This window comes from Amphiura filiformis, chromosome 1 (assembly GCF_039555335.1).
Source record: "Amphiura filiformis chromosome 1, Afil_fr2py, whole genome shotgun sequence".
Taxonomy (NCBI): domain Eukaryota; kingdom Metazoa; phylum Echinodermata; class Ophiuroidea; order Amphilepidida; family Amphiuridae; genus Amphiura; species Amphiura filiformis.
Window position 1 is genome coordinate 19,131,319 of NC_092628.1, and position 16,546 is coordinate 19,147,864.

The window sequence follows — 16,546 nt, forward strand, 5'->3', positions numbered from 1 at the left end:
TAAATTTTGATTTAAAAATCCGCATTACACTCCTCTCAGACAAGAAGAACTTTTCTATAATTTCCGCTGAGAAACTATCAATTTTACTTGCCTAACAATAGTCAATATGACTAATACGCACTTCTGATTTACTTACTAAAGTAATATTGTTGTTGTCATAATAAGAAAACAGATGTAACAGCAAATCTTTGCATGCTTTGAAATGAATCATATAAACCAGTGAGTCCAATAGGTAAATAAATAAAAGTACGTAAAAATAATTATTGTGTACATACTATTAGTACAGGTGTAAATCCAATGGGGATTAAGACAATCCCCCAATGTGCCTTTTCAGTCCATGCAATTATCCTCCATCACGCATAACTTGTTTTTGACCATCTTCAAGGTTATATGTTGTTTTGCGTAAGTCACTATTGATTATATCGATAGAAATGAATAAAGGATACGAAAACTTGACCAATAGATTTTTATCATGTAAGCTGGATTCAGAGAAGGAAGAGTCACAAAACAACCAAATATGTGATGCGATCAAGCAAAATCAGTCGGAACTCGGAAATATTGAATTTACAGCTTCTTATTGGATAGTAAAAAGCATTTACAAAGTTGCATTTGACAGAAAGCCCCATTGAAATTTAACAACCAGTTCCAAAGATATAAACAATTAAGGCTACATGCTCTTTTTGGTTGAAATTTTTGGCGGGAAATATTCCCGCCAAAACATTAAAGTAATCGTTTGCCACAACTAAATATCATAGTCAGGAAATTAATGATGCATCTGGTAACTTTAGTTGCAATTATCCCAGATAATTCTTGATTTGTTTTTACAGCGTCTTGAATTGTCGATGTTTTTGATCAAAAAACATCACTCGGTGTATTTTGAAACTCGAGGCATTTTAACTCTTCTCAAATTAGCCCCAAATCATAATTTATTATATGCACGTGTAGCAAACACCAATGGGAATAATTGGACGTTGTTTGCGGAGCCTAAATTTGGTTTGATTTTATTTCACAATAATTCTAAGGTGAGAATTTTGACCTGACATTTCCTTTTTGGATTGCCAATTTAAATTAATTGATATGTGATATTTTGAATAAATAAAGAGTACGCTTACCTTTCTGCAACACTTCCCGGTATAAAAATTGAGCATCTGCTGAGAGCCAACAATTTGTCTGAAAACAGTCCCTTCCTATCATTTTTGAACAAAATATGGTTCAAAAGTGCGTACACTACGCGTATATACGAGGTAACGAAGAGAGCTATTTACGGTGGGGTATCTATTGTAAGCTATTAGGGTATAGGTCTATAGTATATCTTCCCGCAAGTGACAAGATGTGTCAAGCAGGTGCATACATAAGGGCGGTATATTCAAATGGTATTGTCTGGATCATTGAGTATCGATTGCGCACGTATACACGGATGTGTGTGGTCCTCCCCAGGTTTTGACTTGAATTACAAATGACGTCGTGAATGACCCAGCGTTTTCATTTTATTATTACAAAATTAATCGTCGTTTATCACGAGTCCTAAGAGTCGTACCAGTGCAATTCATCAAAATTAATTTGTATTAAATGAAAAAACAAACAGACAAGTAAAGTCATATGTCTTTCTATGACTGTATTCCTACCAAAATCTGATTTTCTATACACTAGAAACGTGTTGATATGTATATCTTTGAAAATCGCCGAATTTTAAACACAGTCACCGTGGCACAGTAGCCTATGCATCTTTAGCATTCATAGTGCCTTGGCAGTGGTTCGAACCATGGCGAAAATTTTAGTATTTTTTATTCTTTTTACTAATGCGCTGTGCCGTTTTTCAAACACACCCCTGAATGAAATTGATGGGCAAGTACCCTTAACGAGTTTCCAAAAACAAAAGGAAACAAAAGGAACTATATCTTTTGTTTGGCTATATATCAAAATCAATATTTCCGAGTTCCGACTGATTTTGCTTGATCGCATCACATATATTAAACATCAGATAGGTAAGGTAATATGACAATGATATTGACCTCTTTTCATCACTGTTCATGAGTGGTGATCCAATGTTTATTCATAAACCCTATGTGGAGTTTTTCTTTTTCTGTTCATTTCTTTTTTTTTTTTTTTTTTTCTTCTTCTTTATTTAATGTAGTACTAATGGGAGATATGCATTACCGTGAAGGAGGGGTGTGCTTTTTCTTTTTCTTTATTTTATAGTATAGTACTACAAGGATAAGGGGTAAAAAGTAGTCTGATATGGAAAATTTGTTTTACTACGTACACCAACACAACACTGTGAAGGAGGAGCTCGTTTTACGGTCAATGTATTTATACAGTGGAATACTGTAATTTAACAGTAGTCCTAGTTTTAGTCACTGTGTAGTTGTAGGTGACTTACAAAATGTATATACAATGGCCACAACGTGCAAACTTAAACTGCAAAGATTTCAAGTAAAACTTACTAGCAATCACGTCCATATTTATTCATTTACGGGCCGCAAAGACGGGTGATCTGCAAGTATTGTATAATTGCACGGGCGAGGACTCCGCGTAGTACACGCAGTGCTTTCGGACGTGTTCATTTTTCTTGCAGGTTAATGTATTTATACTTGCTTGCATTTTCCAACATTTTATTGACAATTTTGTTATAAAATAGCACCTGTTTTTTGTATCGTGTATGATACGGGGCTCGCATTAGACGCGTGTATGAGACGGAGTGCATAATTTTGTACTATTTCACTCTCAACAAGTGATACGCATTTATAAACCTAATATCTTATTAGTTATCCTTTGAAGAAGAAGAAGAAGGAGGGAGTGATAAAGTGTATGCCTATGAAAGAATAAGGATATACAGATAAAGGAATGATAAATGAATGTAATAAATATTAGTGTAGAGACTAAACACACATAAACAGCACTAGGCAGCCATTCGATGATGTCAATGCCTTTATACGTTACGTAATTGATACGCCAAGTCAGATGTATTTTACACCTGCCAAACACAAGTCACCCAATTTTGAAAACTAGACGTTGAATGTACACTCTCATGAATATTGATTGGCAACATTTTTCAATATGTCAACGCTCAAATCGGACACAATAGAACAATAGACCATTCAGTGCGCTGTTTGTGTGCAAGTTTCAAAATACCAATTCCGTGTCCCAACTCGTTACACATACGCGCATAATCACAGCTTACACGTACCTTCCATTAGCCGATATCATGTCCTAAGCATAAAACATTACAACACCTAGGTTAATCAATTTTTCAAACGTGTCTTTAATAGTATGTCGCCAATATTGCAAACAGAATACGTTACCAATATCTAATGGATAATAAAATGTGAAAATAATTGTATAAAGTAATTAATGTCTCAAGTTCAACGTATTCTTTTACTTAAATATTTATAAGTATATTATTAAGGCCCCTGCGGAAAACAGTGTTTGCACTGAATAGGGTTCACACTCAATGAAAATGTCATTATATAAACAAAGTGAGCCTTATAATGCATTTCTTTACAGTTAATTAAATCGTGTGTAATTCACTTTTTGGTGTGCTTGGACGGTATGTTATCTACCACTTAAATTCAATAATCTTCTTTCCTACAGAAATCTATATGATGGCTGCCAGAAAGACAGTAAGTTCGGCTGTAAAAACTTTGAGGCCCTACTTTTATCATCTTTAACAGTCACGAGTTACCTTTACTTTCTTTAAATACGTTGATATTTTGAATGAAATCTACATTAAAAAATGGACGTTTAGTTGGGTGATCTAGAGCAATTCCGTGACCGTGGAGAGCGAAGGTTCGTTTCTCAGTGGATGTGTCTTCTATGAAGGTTAATAAAAAAATTTAGCGGGGGTGCCCCTCGCGAAAGTGTGGGCGGAATCCGTGAGAGCCCGAAATCCAAAATGGCCGCCGTCGGCCATTTAAAAAATTATTTTTTCAATGGTTTGGCCTACAATGCTGTTCAGTATATGTTTTCTGGGTTTTTTTGGGTCGAGGAATTCATATCTGATGTCGATTTTATGATATGACTAACTTTTGATCGTCAAATCCAAGATGGCCGCCGATTTACAGCTCAGAAAGGTTAAATTGTCACATTTATCGTATAGCCTTTATAATAGGCTCTAATTAAAGTTCTCATCATGCCAAGTTGAGTGATTGACTCTAAAAACTCCCAGTAATAATGATTTGACCTATTTTTGACCTTCAAATCCAAGATGGCCGCCGATTTTCAGCTCAGAAAGGTCAAATTTTCACATTTGTCATAGAGCCTTCATAATAGGCTCTAATTCAAGCTCTCAACATGCCGAGTTGAATGATGGACACTAAAAACTACAAGTAATAATGATTTGACCTGTTTTTTACCTTCAAATCCAAGATGGCCGCCGATTTTCAGCTGAGAAAGGTAAAAATTTCAAATTCGTCGTATAGCCTTCATAATAATTATACTCTAATTAGAGCTCTGAGTAGTCGTAGAGTCTTCATAATAGCCTCTAATGAATACCCATTCTGGCACACACATACACCCCTGAACACCTACATATACATATATATTCACATTTGAATGAGTATAGTCTATATTGGTTTCAGGTCTACGTGTGCTTTGCTCTGCACCCTATCAACAATGAATGAATACAGCATCAAAGATATTTATATATATTAGAAAGAAACATTATCCTATGAGACTAGTGCATAGATCACCTATAACACTGCTTGCTTGTTACCTACAGCAAAATCATCCCCTAACAATATCTACTGAGATGTGGGGCAAGCCGTATCTATAAGTCGCCTGATACTATCGTCCAAGGTAAACATGGTAAATAGGAGAGTTTACAAACAAAAACGAAAAACTGGTCAGGACTTGACAAATATGGTGATTTTTACAACATTTCTTCAAGGTAATATGGGTCTAGAAGTCATTACATGCATCACATGTTACATTATATCTCAATCTCATCTTCAGACAAGCTTGAAAAGGCTCAATGTTCAAGTAAACCACCAAGTTCTGAAAGTGATGATGAGACAGAGGGCCATTGGCACCCGAGCGCCCGCGTTCATCTGTGCGTGGACCTCTCCACAAAAAACTAAATGTGTATGGCGCATGCAGGGTGTGGACCACGGAGTAAGCTGTTCATAATCAACACACACTCAGCATAGCGCTCTTTTAAGAGCCACACAGTCCTCGTAAAAGATGGGGAGCTGAAGGATCGTCTATTACAGCTTGTTGAGTCCACGTCAGCACTGCATGTCAGATGCTTTCGCAAATTGATATCATGTACTACCATGCCTGCTTCGCGTCCACACCATGACCTGAATGCGCCATACACATTTCGTTTTGTCGTGGAGAGGCCCACACACAGATGAACGCAGGTGCTTGGTTGCCAATGGTCCCTCTGTCCCCTGGTGGTTGACTTGGACACTGAGCAATATCACTTTCTTTGATTTTGCGCGCACTGTCAGGTCTTTTCAAGCTTGTCTGAAGAATAACATGTCTGATAAGCATGCAATGACTTCTAGTCCCACATTTCCATGAAGTAGTGTTGTAAACATAACCAAAGTTGTTAAGTCCTGACTAGTATTTGGTTTTTGTTTGTTTTAACTCAGTACAAGCTAAGGGATCGTCTTACACAGCCTCTCGAGTCAGCACTGTCGGATCCTTTTGCAAATGATATCATGTACCAACAAGCCTGTTGCTTGAAGCACATCAAATCACACACAATTAGAGTTAGATGGTGTAATGCATCTTCAGAATGTGTGTCTCGCAGAGCCAAGAAATTTGTTCTTAGACATGTGGATGGATTCGATCCTTCACCGAGCACGAGATCCGTTCACGAGGCCCTCTTATTCCCTCTGTTACTCCTGTTACATTGCCTGTCATAGTATCGATCTTGACGTCGTCAGTGTAGACGATAACAATCGCTGGCTTGCTGTCTGCAATCTGCTGCGGGCAGGTTGCTGATGCTTCAAAGATCATTCGAGTCCAGTGATCTTGAAGTCAGCATAGTTGACTCTTGTGTAGAGTTCCACCAGATCTTTACTCCTCGTCATACAAGGGACATTGATGCCCAGGTTGATAACAGTGGTGGTGATCTATTCAGTGCTGTGATCATGGAGGCCCGACTGAATATGGAATGGTTGAGATCGGCAGTTTTCTCTTAGGCTGTTTTAGCCAAGTCGACAGCTTTACTCACAACTCACAGAGCTCTTCGTCTTCTTCAAGATGATCGATATGAAGTGGCCAGGCGACAGTAGATCTGTCTTTGATCTTCTGAGACAGCCGCCGTGACAGCTGCTCATTACTGATACCATGTGATGAAATGGTAGCCTCAGTGTCATCACCTCTTCCCCCAATATCATAGACCCACTCACTCTTGTTCTTCTCTTGTCTCTTGATACTCATTAATAAGCATTGAGTAGGTCCTTGAGATTGGACGATTTTACAGCACCCACTGCATAGCCATAGTCACTATGCATAGCATAGTCATGCGTTTGTAGTCTGCTATAAAGAGGGGCTGCAGTGAATGGATCCAGTGCTCAGTGAAGATGATCGAATCCACGTGTCGAAAGAACAAATTCTTTACCTCTGCGAAACGATTCCTCAGCTCCCTATCTTTTACGAGGACTGTGTGGCTCTTAAAGGAGCGCCATGCTGAGTGTGTGTTGATTATGAACAGCTTACCCGTGGTCTATTCGGGTGCTTCAGATCCACACCCTGCATGCACCATACACATTTAGTTTTTTCCTGGAGAGTTCCACGCACAGATGAACGCGGGCGCTTGGGTGCCAATGGTCCCTGTCTCATCATCAATTTCATAACTTGGTGGTTTACTTGAACACTGAGCGTTTATAATGTAACATGTGATGCATGTAATGACTTCTAGACCCATATTACCTTGAAGAGATGTTGTAAAAATCACCATATTTGTCAAGTTCTGACAAGGTTTTTCGTTTTTGTTTGTAAACTCTCCCATTTACCATGTTTACCTTGGACGATAGTATCAGACGACTTAGGCCCTACACGGCTTGCCACATTTCAGTAGACATCGTTAGGGGATGATTTGCTGTAGGTAACAAGCAAGCAGTGTTGTAGGGGTCTATGCACAAGTCTCATAGAATATGTTTCTTTCTAAATGTTAATAAATATCTTTGATGCTGCATTCATTCATTATTGATATGGTGCAGAGCAAAACACACGTAGACCGGAAACCAATATAGACTAAACTCATTCAAATAATGTGAATATACGTCGTATATGTATGTGCGTGTGTGTGTGTGTGTGCCAGAATGGGGTATTCATTAGAGGCTATTATGAAGACTCTTCGACTACTCAGAGCTCTAATTAGAGTATATTATGAAGGCTATACGAGAAATTTGAAATTGTTACCTTTCTCAGCTGAAAATCGGCGGCCATCTTGGATTTGAAGGTCAAAAACAGGTCAAATCATTATTACTTGTAGTTTTTAGTGTCCATCACTCAACTCGGCATGTTGAGAGCTTGAATTAGAGCCTATTATGAAGGCTCTACGACAAATGTGAAAATTTGTCCTTTCTGAGCTGGAAATCGGCGGCCATCTTGGATTTGAAGGTCAAAAATAGGTCAAATCATTATCACTGGTAGTTTTTAGAGACAATCACTCAAGTTGGCATGATGAGAACTTTAATAGGATCCTATTATGAAGGCTATAGGACAAATGTGACAATTTAACCTTTCTGAGCTGTAAATCGGCGGCCATCTTGGATTTGAAGGTCAAAAGTTGGTCATATCATAAAATCAACATCAGATATGAATAAAAAAAAAAAAAAAACCTCAGAAAACATATACTGAACAGCATTGTAGGCCAAACCATTGAAAAAATAATTTTTTAAATGGCCGACGGCGGCCATTTTGGATTTCGGGCTCTCACAGATTCCGCCCACACTTTCGCGAGGGGCACCCCCGCTAAATTTTTTTATTAACCTTCATAGAAGACAAATCCACTGAGAAACGAACCTTCGCTCTCCACGGTCACGGAATTGCTCCAGATCACCCAACTAGTTACCCGATCAACCAGATCTCAACACTAGTCTTAGCGTATCTAGACCAATACTAGACATAACGATGTTTTAATGGTGGTTCAGATATTAGAACATTATTACTTGTTCCAGTCACAAGTTCCGCAACTCTGCTTTGTTTGCTTAAAACACAATAAACTGCAAAACTAAAAAAAACCAAAAAACACCAAAAACATAGGGTCAGTCAAAACAAGTGAAATAAGTCATATTTATTTCAGAACCAAGTTAAAATGTAGTTAATATGCACTCAATAAATGCTACGGTCAATTTTCTTGTGTGAAAAAAATCTACCGTTTTAAATTTATTAGTCATTTTACTGTAATACTAAATTTCAGTGTCTTTTTTGTCCACGATACATCAGTATCTTGAATGAGCGCGCAATGCCCCATGAAAACAACAAATCGTAAATTGACTTCAACCTAGTTTAAGCTTAATTGTTTGCCTTCATTTGTTTTCCTAAGTAAGGGAAGGTGTGTATTTAACGGACATTTCCTACGTTGCATAAATGTGTCCGTGTTAAGCGTACATTTCAAACTCGGTCCTTGTTAATGGTATTATTGTACATGTTAAGGGTGTGATTTACCGCAGAAATTCATTGTTAAGAAGATTGTTGTGAGTTTGGTTGCCGATCCATGCTCGTCCTAGCAGGTTTTTCGCCGGGATCTCCGGTTTCCTCATGCATCTAAAATCGGACTCCTTCCCATATCCCTGTCCCGTCATATCCGGATGGCATCCCTTGAATATAGTAGCCTCTGAGCACTATTGGTCTTTGCCTGGCTTCGGCTGGATTTTATAAATGGATTTTTTTTAAATCCTGCTTTGACTAAATGTGTCCGTCTCGAACATTTCAAACTCGGTCTTTGCTAATGGTATGTCAGAATATATTTACCGCACAAATTCATTGTTAAGAGGTTTACTATCATTATCAATCCTTAGGCTTTACGTTTGGACAGTATTTTTTGTGGGACATGAGAGCACATCAGACATGTCGAATTGCATACTGAATACGAAGAATGTCCTTCTGACATCAAATAATTTTGATTTTTTTTTTAATTTGCGGTATAATACGCGTTTTATGGCAGACGATTAAAAGTTGACATTATTTATGTTTAACAGTCCTCGAAGTAAACTTTATAAAATCTAGTGATATGTACTTAAAGTGTATGTAGCTGGCATGAAAAACCGACGATCACTGGAAATGTTTGACCTTTTTGAAGATATGGATTTTTTTTCACCAAAATATAGGTCTTTGGGGGGAAAATGTATATCTTTAATATAAAAGATTAATATTTTCAATTGATTATCGGCCTTAAATCCCAGCTACATACAAAAATACATATCATTAGATATAGAAAGTTTAGATAGTTCGAGGACTATTAAATATACAAAAATTAGAAAATATTTAAATTTTAATAATTTGTCATAAAATTGTTATTATATCGCGAATTTCAAAAAATCAAAGTTATTTGATATCAGGAGGACATTCCTCGTATTCAGATATGTCTGATGTGCTCTCATGTCCCACAAAAATACTGTCGAAAGAGTGCATTCACACATATATTACAACGTGGATACATGAGTGCCCCCGGTATCTAACCTCGCTTCGGTCTGATAATTAAAAAAGAAAGGTGATCAAATATCAATCTAAGGCAGATATATCACTTTAACTTACCCCTGTATCATTCCAAACCATTTTCAGTTCGTAATCTGGCAACATATCCTGCCTCTCGTTGATATGGTCCAAAGCCATTTGTACAGCAACTAGCACACCACTTCCATCCCAATTCCTAGTTAAACTAAACAAGCCAGCAAAGTAAAGTGGAATTTTCTCCCGTGTCTCTTCTATAGATGGTGGATTAATTGTGGAGGAATAACCCAATTCCATTTTCTCTGTTGATGCAACTGTCTCAGGTATGATAGTCGTTTGGTGTTGCCCTGAAACCACTTGAAAAATTGTTACCATAACAAAAATAATAAAGAAAATAGTGAAAATAATTACATTCGACGCCATCATAGAAATGTCTAAGAGAAGTGTACGCCGGACAAAGATTGATATGTATTTTTGTTAAAACTCTTCTTTTATATGTGTCATTATCCACTCACGCCCTCTATTAATAGTAATTGTTACATAACCTGAAGTCAATCGATTACCATGAAGCCATACCCAATTCGTATGATTGCAGTTGTAATTCAAACGTTTGCCAACAAAAAAAGAGAAATCACCTTTCTTATCCTCTTTCCGGTATACTTAAACCGAAAAATAAATCACTTACCATTATTGTTTTAGAAAAGGGTAATCAAATGTGCTATTACATCGGCGGCTATCGGTAATGTATAAACGGTTGTTTTTTCAGAGATATTTGTTAGACTTGCTATAAATGTGTTACTTACATGCATGCAGATTGCTGTAGAATTATTGCGATGCGTTTAATTTGGCGCAATGTCCAACTATAACGATTGAAGTTGTTACATAAGCAATCTGTCTCTCTGAAACAAACAGATGAAGGGTTGCTATCGTTAAAAATGGAAGGCAGAACCCCGTTACTACCATGTAATGTGTGCCAATATGAAAACAATACAGAGAGGCCTTTTTATGTTGGTAACATTGGCAAATATCATTCTATTCTGTTCATTTCGACCTTGACCTGTCCAACTTAAGCCTCATCTGCATTGCGAATTCTCATTAAGAATTCCGTTCTGTCTTTAAAGAGTATCTTGATTAATAAGTTTGTAAACAAATAAAATACAGAAAACACAGTCCAATGAACCGTGGTAGAATTTCATGATATTCAAGTAATATAATGATACTAATGAAATTGTTTTTTGTTTAAAGCCGGGACCATAAATAACATGAATACAGGCAATTCGCTGCCAGTTCCTTGTTATAGAGGCCTTGCATGTGACGTATCATCCCGTAAATATGGCGGACTACTCAAATGCATTCAACAAAAAGCATGATTGCAATCTACCGTGACAGTTCGTCTCACACACATAACCCTGCACTACGATCAAATAAACTCTGTTTAGGTTGATGACAACATTTGATTGAATGGACTGCACTCCGCCATAACTACGGTGAAGGACACCGGTTCAAATCCTTTGTTTGGAGCCAATCGATAAAATGATGCAGGGCCTCTATTCAATAAAGCCTGGAGACCCGTAAAATCGATGCGTTTAATTTGGCGCAATGTCCAACTATAACGATTGAAGTCGTTACATAAGCAATCTGTCTCTCTGAAACATACAGATGAAGGGTTGCTATCATTAAAAAAGGAAGGCAGAACCCTGTTACTACCATGTAATGTGTGAAATTGTTTTTTGTTTAAAACCGGGACCATAAATAACCCCGGTAAATAACATGAATACAGGCAATTCGCTGCCAGTTCCTTGTTATTCAATAAAGCCTGGAGACCCGTAAAATCGTTCACCTAGCGAAGAAGTCACACAAAATGTATTATCAACTTTTCCAGAAAATAATCGTGAGCTACAGACTTGATAATTTCAGACAAGTAGAACAAAAGTACACTTTGACAGGATATCTGGTACTTAAATTTTAAAAATTATATTAAAATTTTGATTTATGATGTGTATCTTAGTACATTTGCGATTTTTACAGTCGCAGCTAACAAATCTAGCAACATGTGGTTACAGTCATATTAAAACTTTTTAGTAAAATATGTTGGAGAAACCTTTGACCACCTATACTGTGTAAAATCGTTTAGGTGAGACTCGTACTAGTCGTAGTTTCGAAGATATTGACGTTTTTGTAACACGCAATTTCACTGACGGTAGTTTGATTTTCCTAGAAAAACAATTGGCTTAAAATTTTTAAATAATTACAACATATCATTCATTTTTGGGTGACATGGGTCTCCTTAAAAAAACAGGTCTAATTATTGTAAAACCCACACAACCCTAGATACGGCCTCAAGGTCATTAATTACAGCTACCCCACACAGTAAATTTATTTTTGATCAAAAAATATATAAATAAATAAAAAAGCACCCGGTAAATTATCATTTTTTACCTCTCTGTTCCAAATAAATGGACTTGAATATAATACAAAAATATGAAAATGAATAATGTGAAACTGTGTCCGTCTGTGCGATCTTTTGACCAATTGAAAAGACATTGACATCTGCATCACGAATTTGGGGCTCTTTTCAACAAAACTATAAATAATAATTAAAAATAAAAGCAATGAAGCAATATACAAACATGGAAAGAAACAAACAAAGGAGAAATAAAAATAAAAATGAAAAAAGAAGAATGGCAACAGCAAATGTTTACATAGCTGGAGGCCGAAATTGCCGAACAAATAATCATGATGATAATTCATACATTGTTTTTCTCAGAATGAGGTTGTTTTAATTAAGTTAAATGAAATGTTGGTATTGTTTGTTGGTAATAGTAATCATTTAGTGATTAAAAATAGCAATTTTAGCACCAAAAATCGAAACTCAATTTAACTATTATATAACTCGCATTTGACAATGGTGGACTATAACTTCTTTGAGCATGTTACGTGGGTCAAAAAGCGAAGATTCAAGGTTAGCCGAATATCTTAATTATCTGGAAGGCACATCATAATCATATGAAAGGTACTCATCAGGGACATCTCTGTATTTTTTAAGCGAACAGATAATAGGTTTTTAAAAATATTTTTCAACCCTATTTTATAATATCCGTGATCGAATGAATGTATAGCTACATAACCAGCCTGATATCTGGCGTTATCTCGTAATTTTAAAAACGGATTGTAACATCTTGCCTTGGCTGGGTGAGTGATTGATAGTAAAGTTACTCTTAATTAATGCCCGTAAAACAAAGTCAATAATATTAAACGAATCTTGTTTCTCTACAGCAGTAAAATAGCTCACCTTTTGGGTAGCTTTCTGTCTGCAATTAACACGTGGGGGCGCTGTTGGATGTGCTATTGAGACTCAGCACCGTCAGACGGTGCAGGACGTCTCAATAGCGAGGTGTACACTGCTGGTAGGTGATACCGGCCGCCGTCTCTGTTCAGAGTGCTTCTGTTTTGCCTGATCTGCCAACCCATGAAGAGTCAGTATCCAAGATTTTGGCACTTGCAGTGGGAATAGAATGTCCAGTGTTCTTTGCATGCTCCGCTACCGGGGATGGCTCAATACCGGGGAAGTCAATAATAGCTGCATTTTCTCCACACAGTCAAAACGCTGCGCTCGCTGCGCTCGTTGTAATCCAGTTAAAGTGGGTTTTGACTCACCACTGCTATGTATTTCATTCGCTACTTGCACGGTTCCGCCATTATGCACTATGTGCGGGAGAGCCTCGAACTGGCAGCATACATGAAAGGAAGAATTATGTAACCTTACACAGAACGTTATGACTAGTTCAATTCCCATTCATGTATGCTGCCAGTTCGAGGCTCTCCCGCACATAGTGCATAATGGCGGAACCGTGCAAGTAGCGAATAGCTGCCCTCTCGAGGTAAAGCACTCTGACGACGCGGACGCATCGTTGTTTTAACAATCTTGATGAAAACGGTGGAAGATGATCAGGGAAAGGACAAATTCGCGGTGCGTCACGCGATTCCGTTGGACCCTGCATTATCCTGATTCACTTGTTCTGCGAAGTCTACTGTTGACTTGAATTTATATATCCTTTGCCTATAAAATCCTTGCAGAGATGACAAATCCAGAATGGTGCTGCTTTCACCACTCACTCACTTACTTTCTCCAGGAAAACTTATTTTTCTGCACTGATCCACTTTATTGACAGATGTGTTGTTTTGTAACTATAGGTCTACTTCAGCAAGTGAAGAGAAGAATATATTCCCCTTTGTTGCACTTAAAATCTCCTTCGTATAAAATGCTGGAATAATAGCACACTATTGGCATTGCAAAATTGACTGGCTCACATGTGTTTTTAAGGTACATATAGATAACACATTAGAAAGCCTAATCACTTTCTAACTCAAAACTTAGAGAAATTGTCCATTCTCTTATATCGTTATGAACACGGCAGAGTGCCGAATACGCAAAATTGCTGTTCTGAGTAAACGGCGTTTGAAAATCTTGGTACCATTCCATTGGTCCTTCTAAAAATTTAGAACATTCGTGAGCACTCATTTAAAATATATATCATAGAAGTGAATGTACACGAATTATTGGCAATACTTGCATGTTCTGAAATAATCGCGTTTTAACAGTTATTCGGCTTTATGCTGTATCCAAAATGTCTCTGCCACTGCACAGACACCCATAGTGGGTAGGAGAACATGAAAACTAATATGAGATACTGTATTAGGATCACATATTAAGTATCATGATGAGTATACTCTTGTACTCCAGAAGACAGGATCACATATTAAAGTGTGCGACACTATGGAATATAAAAAGCATGATATGGGTATGTTAAAAATTGAAATGAGGTATGGGGCTGGCTGGGGGTGGCTACAGGGCGTTATCTCAAGGACAATATTGTTCAAGGTTGCGCCGCAGGCTTACAAAAAAACAATAGCAATCAAGCTTAAACTTTAAATTAGCACCCGATAGAGGGCAGGGCCTGAAGAATGAGGGAAATTATGGGGTAAATATTTAACGGAATAAACTGCATAATCATATTATTTAGATTTATTCCGTTAAAAATCTTATTTTAACTTATCAAATTACTAGTTTTTATATTCTATGGTGTCAAATTTTTATTCACAACGTTGTAAATACGCATTAAATACGATTAATAACAACAGAGGGCGCTTTTTCTTTAATATGTGATCCTGTCTTCTGGAGTACAAGAGTATACTCTCACATGATACTTAATATGTGATCCTAATACAGTATCTCATATTAGTTTTCATGTTCTCCTACCCACTATGGGTGGCACAGAGAGAGGTCGAATACGCATTCAACTACTAAACCATAGTACGCATTCTTGATTTGGGCTTTTGTGTAGAAATTACTGGTTGTCCTAAGGCTATGCAGAATTAAGTTGCTATATAAGTTATAAATAGTCATCCCTGTAATATTGAGCAAAAACTCGAGGATTTTAAAGCAAAAATAACAATATTGGCCTATATTTTGCGTATGATTTTCCGGGATTTTCCAATTTCACGGGCGCGCACTCATATTATTAAACCACAGCAATATAATGTGGGGGAATGTTTGTACTTATTTGGGTATCACTTGATAGAGGATACATACGGCTATACGTTGGTATCAAATATATTAGTATAGGACATGTAATATAGAAAATTCCGGGGTTTCCGCTATACAATACTATAAATCAACATGATTTGTACAGCTAAGTATACGATTCGTCTCTCTGCCGAATTCATTTATCGCACTTAGGCGCGATTCGTCCAAATCAAAATTTCAATAACTACGTCGGTGAATAAGAATTACCATTAATTTTTGTTGGAAATAAAAGATGATCTGAAACATAATCATAAGCATACAAAAACTCAATTTGCTTAAAAATCGCGATTCGTCACTCTGCCGAATTCATATACCACCTAGTAGTAAAACTGGAAATTCCCAGCTATTATTTTCCCTACATCATGCAATACAATTGATCGCACGGAGACACATGGGGATTTCCAAGATCCAAAAATAGATATAATTGAATTTTTCTGATCAAAACAAGATTCCTCTAAAATATCTTTATACACAAACTCTTGTTTTTGTATGATTACTTGAACAAGCAGGTTCTCATTTCTCATATCGTTAATGAAATAGTTTTAAATTAACTAAGTTAAATCACCTGGAAGAGTGGAGACTGAGAGCAATCAGGTGTCGGACATATCTGCTGTGTCAATGTCACCCAAAGAGAACAATAAGAGGAAGCAGAAATCAAAGTCACATGAACGCTCTAGAAGATCAAGACAAAAGAAGAAATAAATCACCTTGACTGTATATCATAATGTCACTTCACCATATATCTCTAAATGTGAGGGGTTTCAGGAACAAAATCAAAAGACAAAGTGTTATTAAATGGATAAATAATCAGAATGCATGTATTGTGTTTTTGCAAGAAACATTCTTAGATGATAAAATTAATAATCATTTAGAACAAGAATGGGGCGGGAAAGTAATAAGTACATATGGGTCGTTACATAGTAGAGGTGTATCTATTTTGTTTAAAAAGGGTCTTGATATAGAAATTGTAAATTATCACAAATCTGAAGATGGGCGAAGACTTCTTGTCAATGTAAACATGGGTAATGATAAGTATACTTTTGTGAATGTTTATGCACCTACTGTAGCATCTCAAAGAGAAATATTTTATAGAAAAACTCATAGGTGGATAAGGAAAAATGCAAAATATAATGTTGTTATTGGAGGTGACCATAATTGTGTACAAGACTCAAAATTGGATACTTTAAATGTTAAAAGTAAATACAGTGAATGTAAACAACTTTTAAAGAGGCAAAAAACCTTAAACTGTATTGATATATGGCGGCAAAAAAATCCAGAAAAAAGACAATTTACTTGGCGAAATATACCACTCAAAAAAGCCTCAAGACTTGA

The 16,546-nt window shown here is 36.8% G+C and overlaps 1 protein-coding gene across 1 annotated transcript in view; it reads right to left on the reverse strand.

Annotated features, from left to right (window-relative positions):
- Positions 1–9,786, reverse strand: part of LOC140164555 (gamma-aminobutyric acid type B receptor subunit 2-like) — a 110,208-nt gene extending 100,422 nt beyond the window's left edge. The window contains exon 1 of the mRNA XM_072187894.1: positions 9,712–9,786. The gene's annotated coding sequence lies outside the window, so the exon portion shown is untranslated. The remainder of the gene's footprint in view (positions 1–9,711) is intronic.
- Between the last annotated feature and the right edge of the window lie 6,760 nt (positions 9,787–16,546).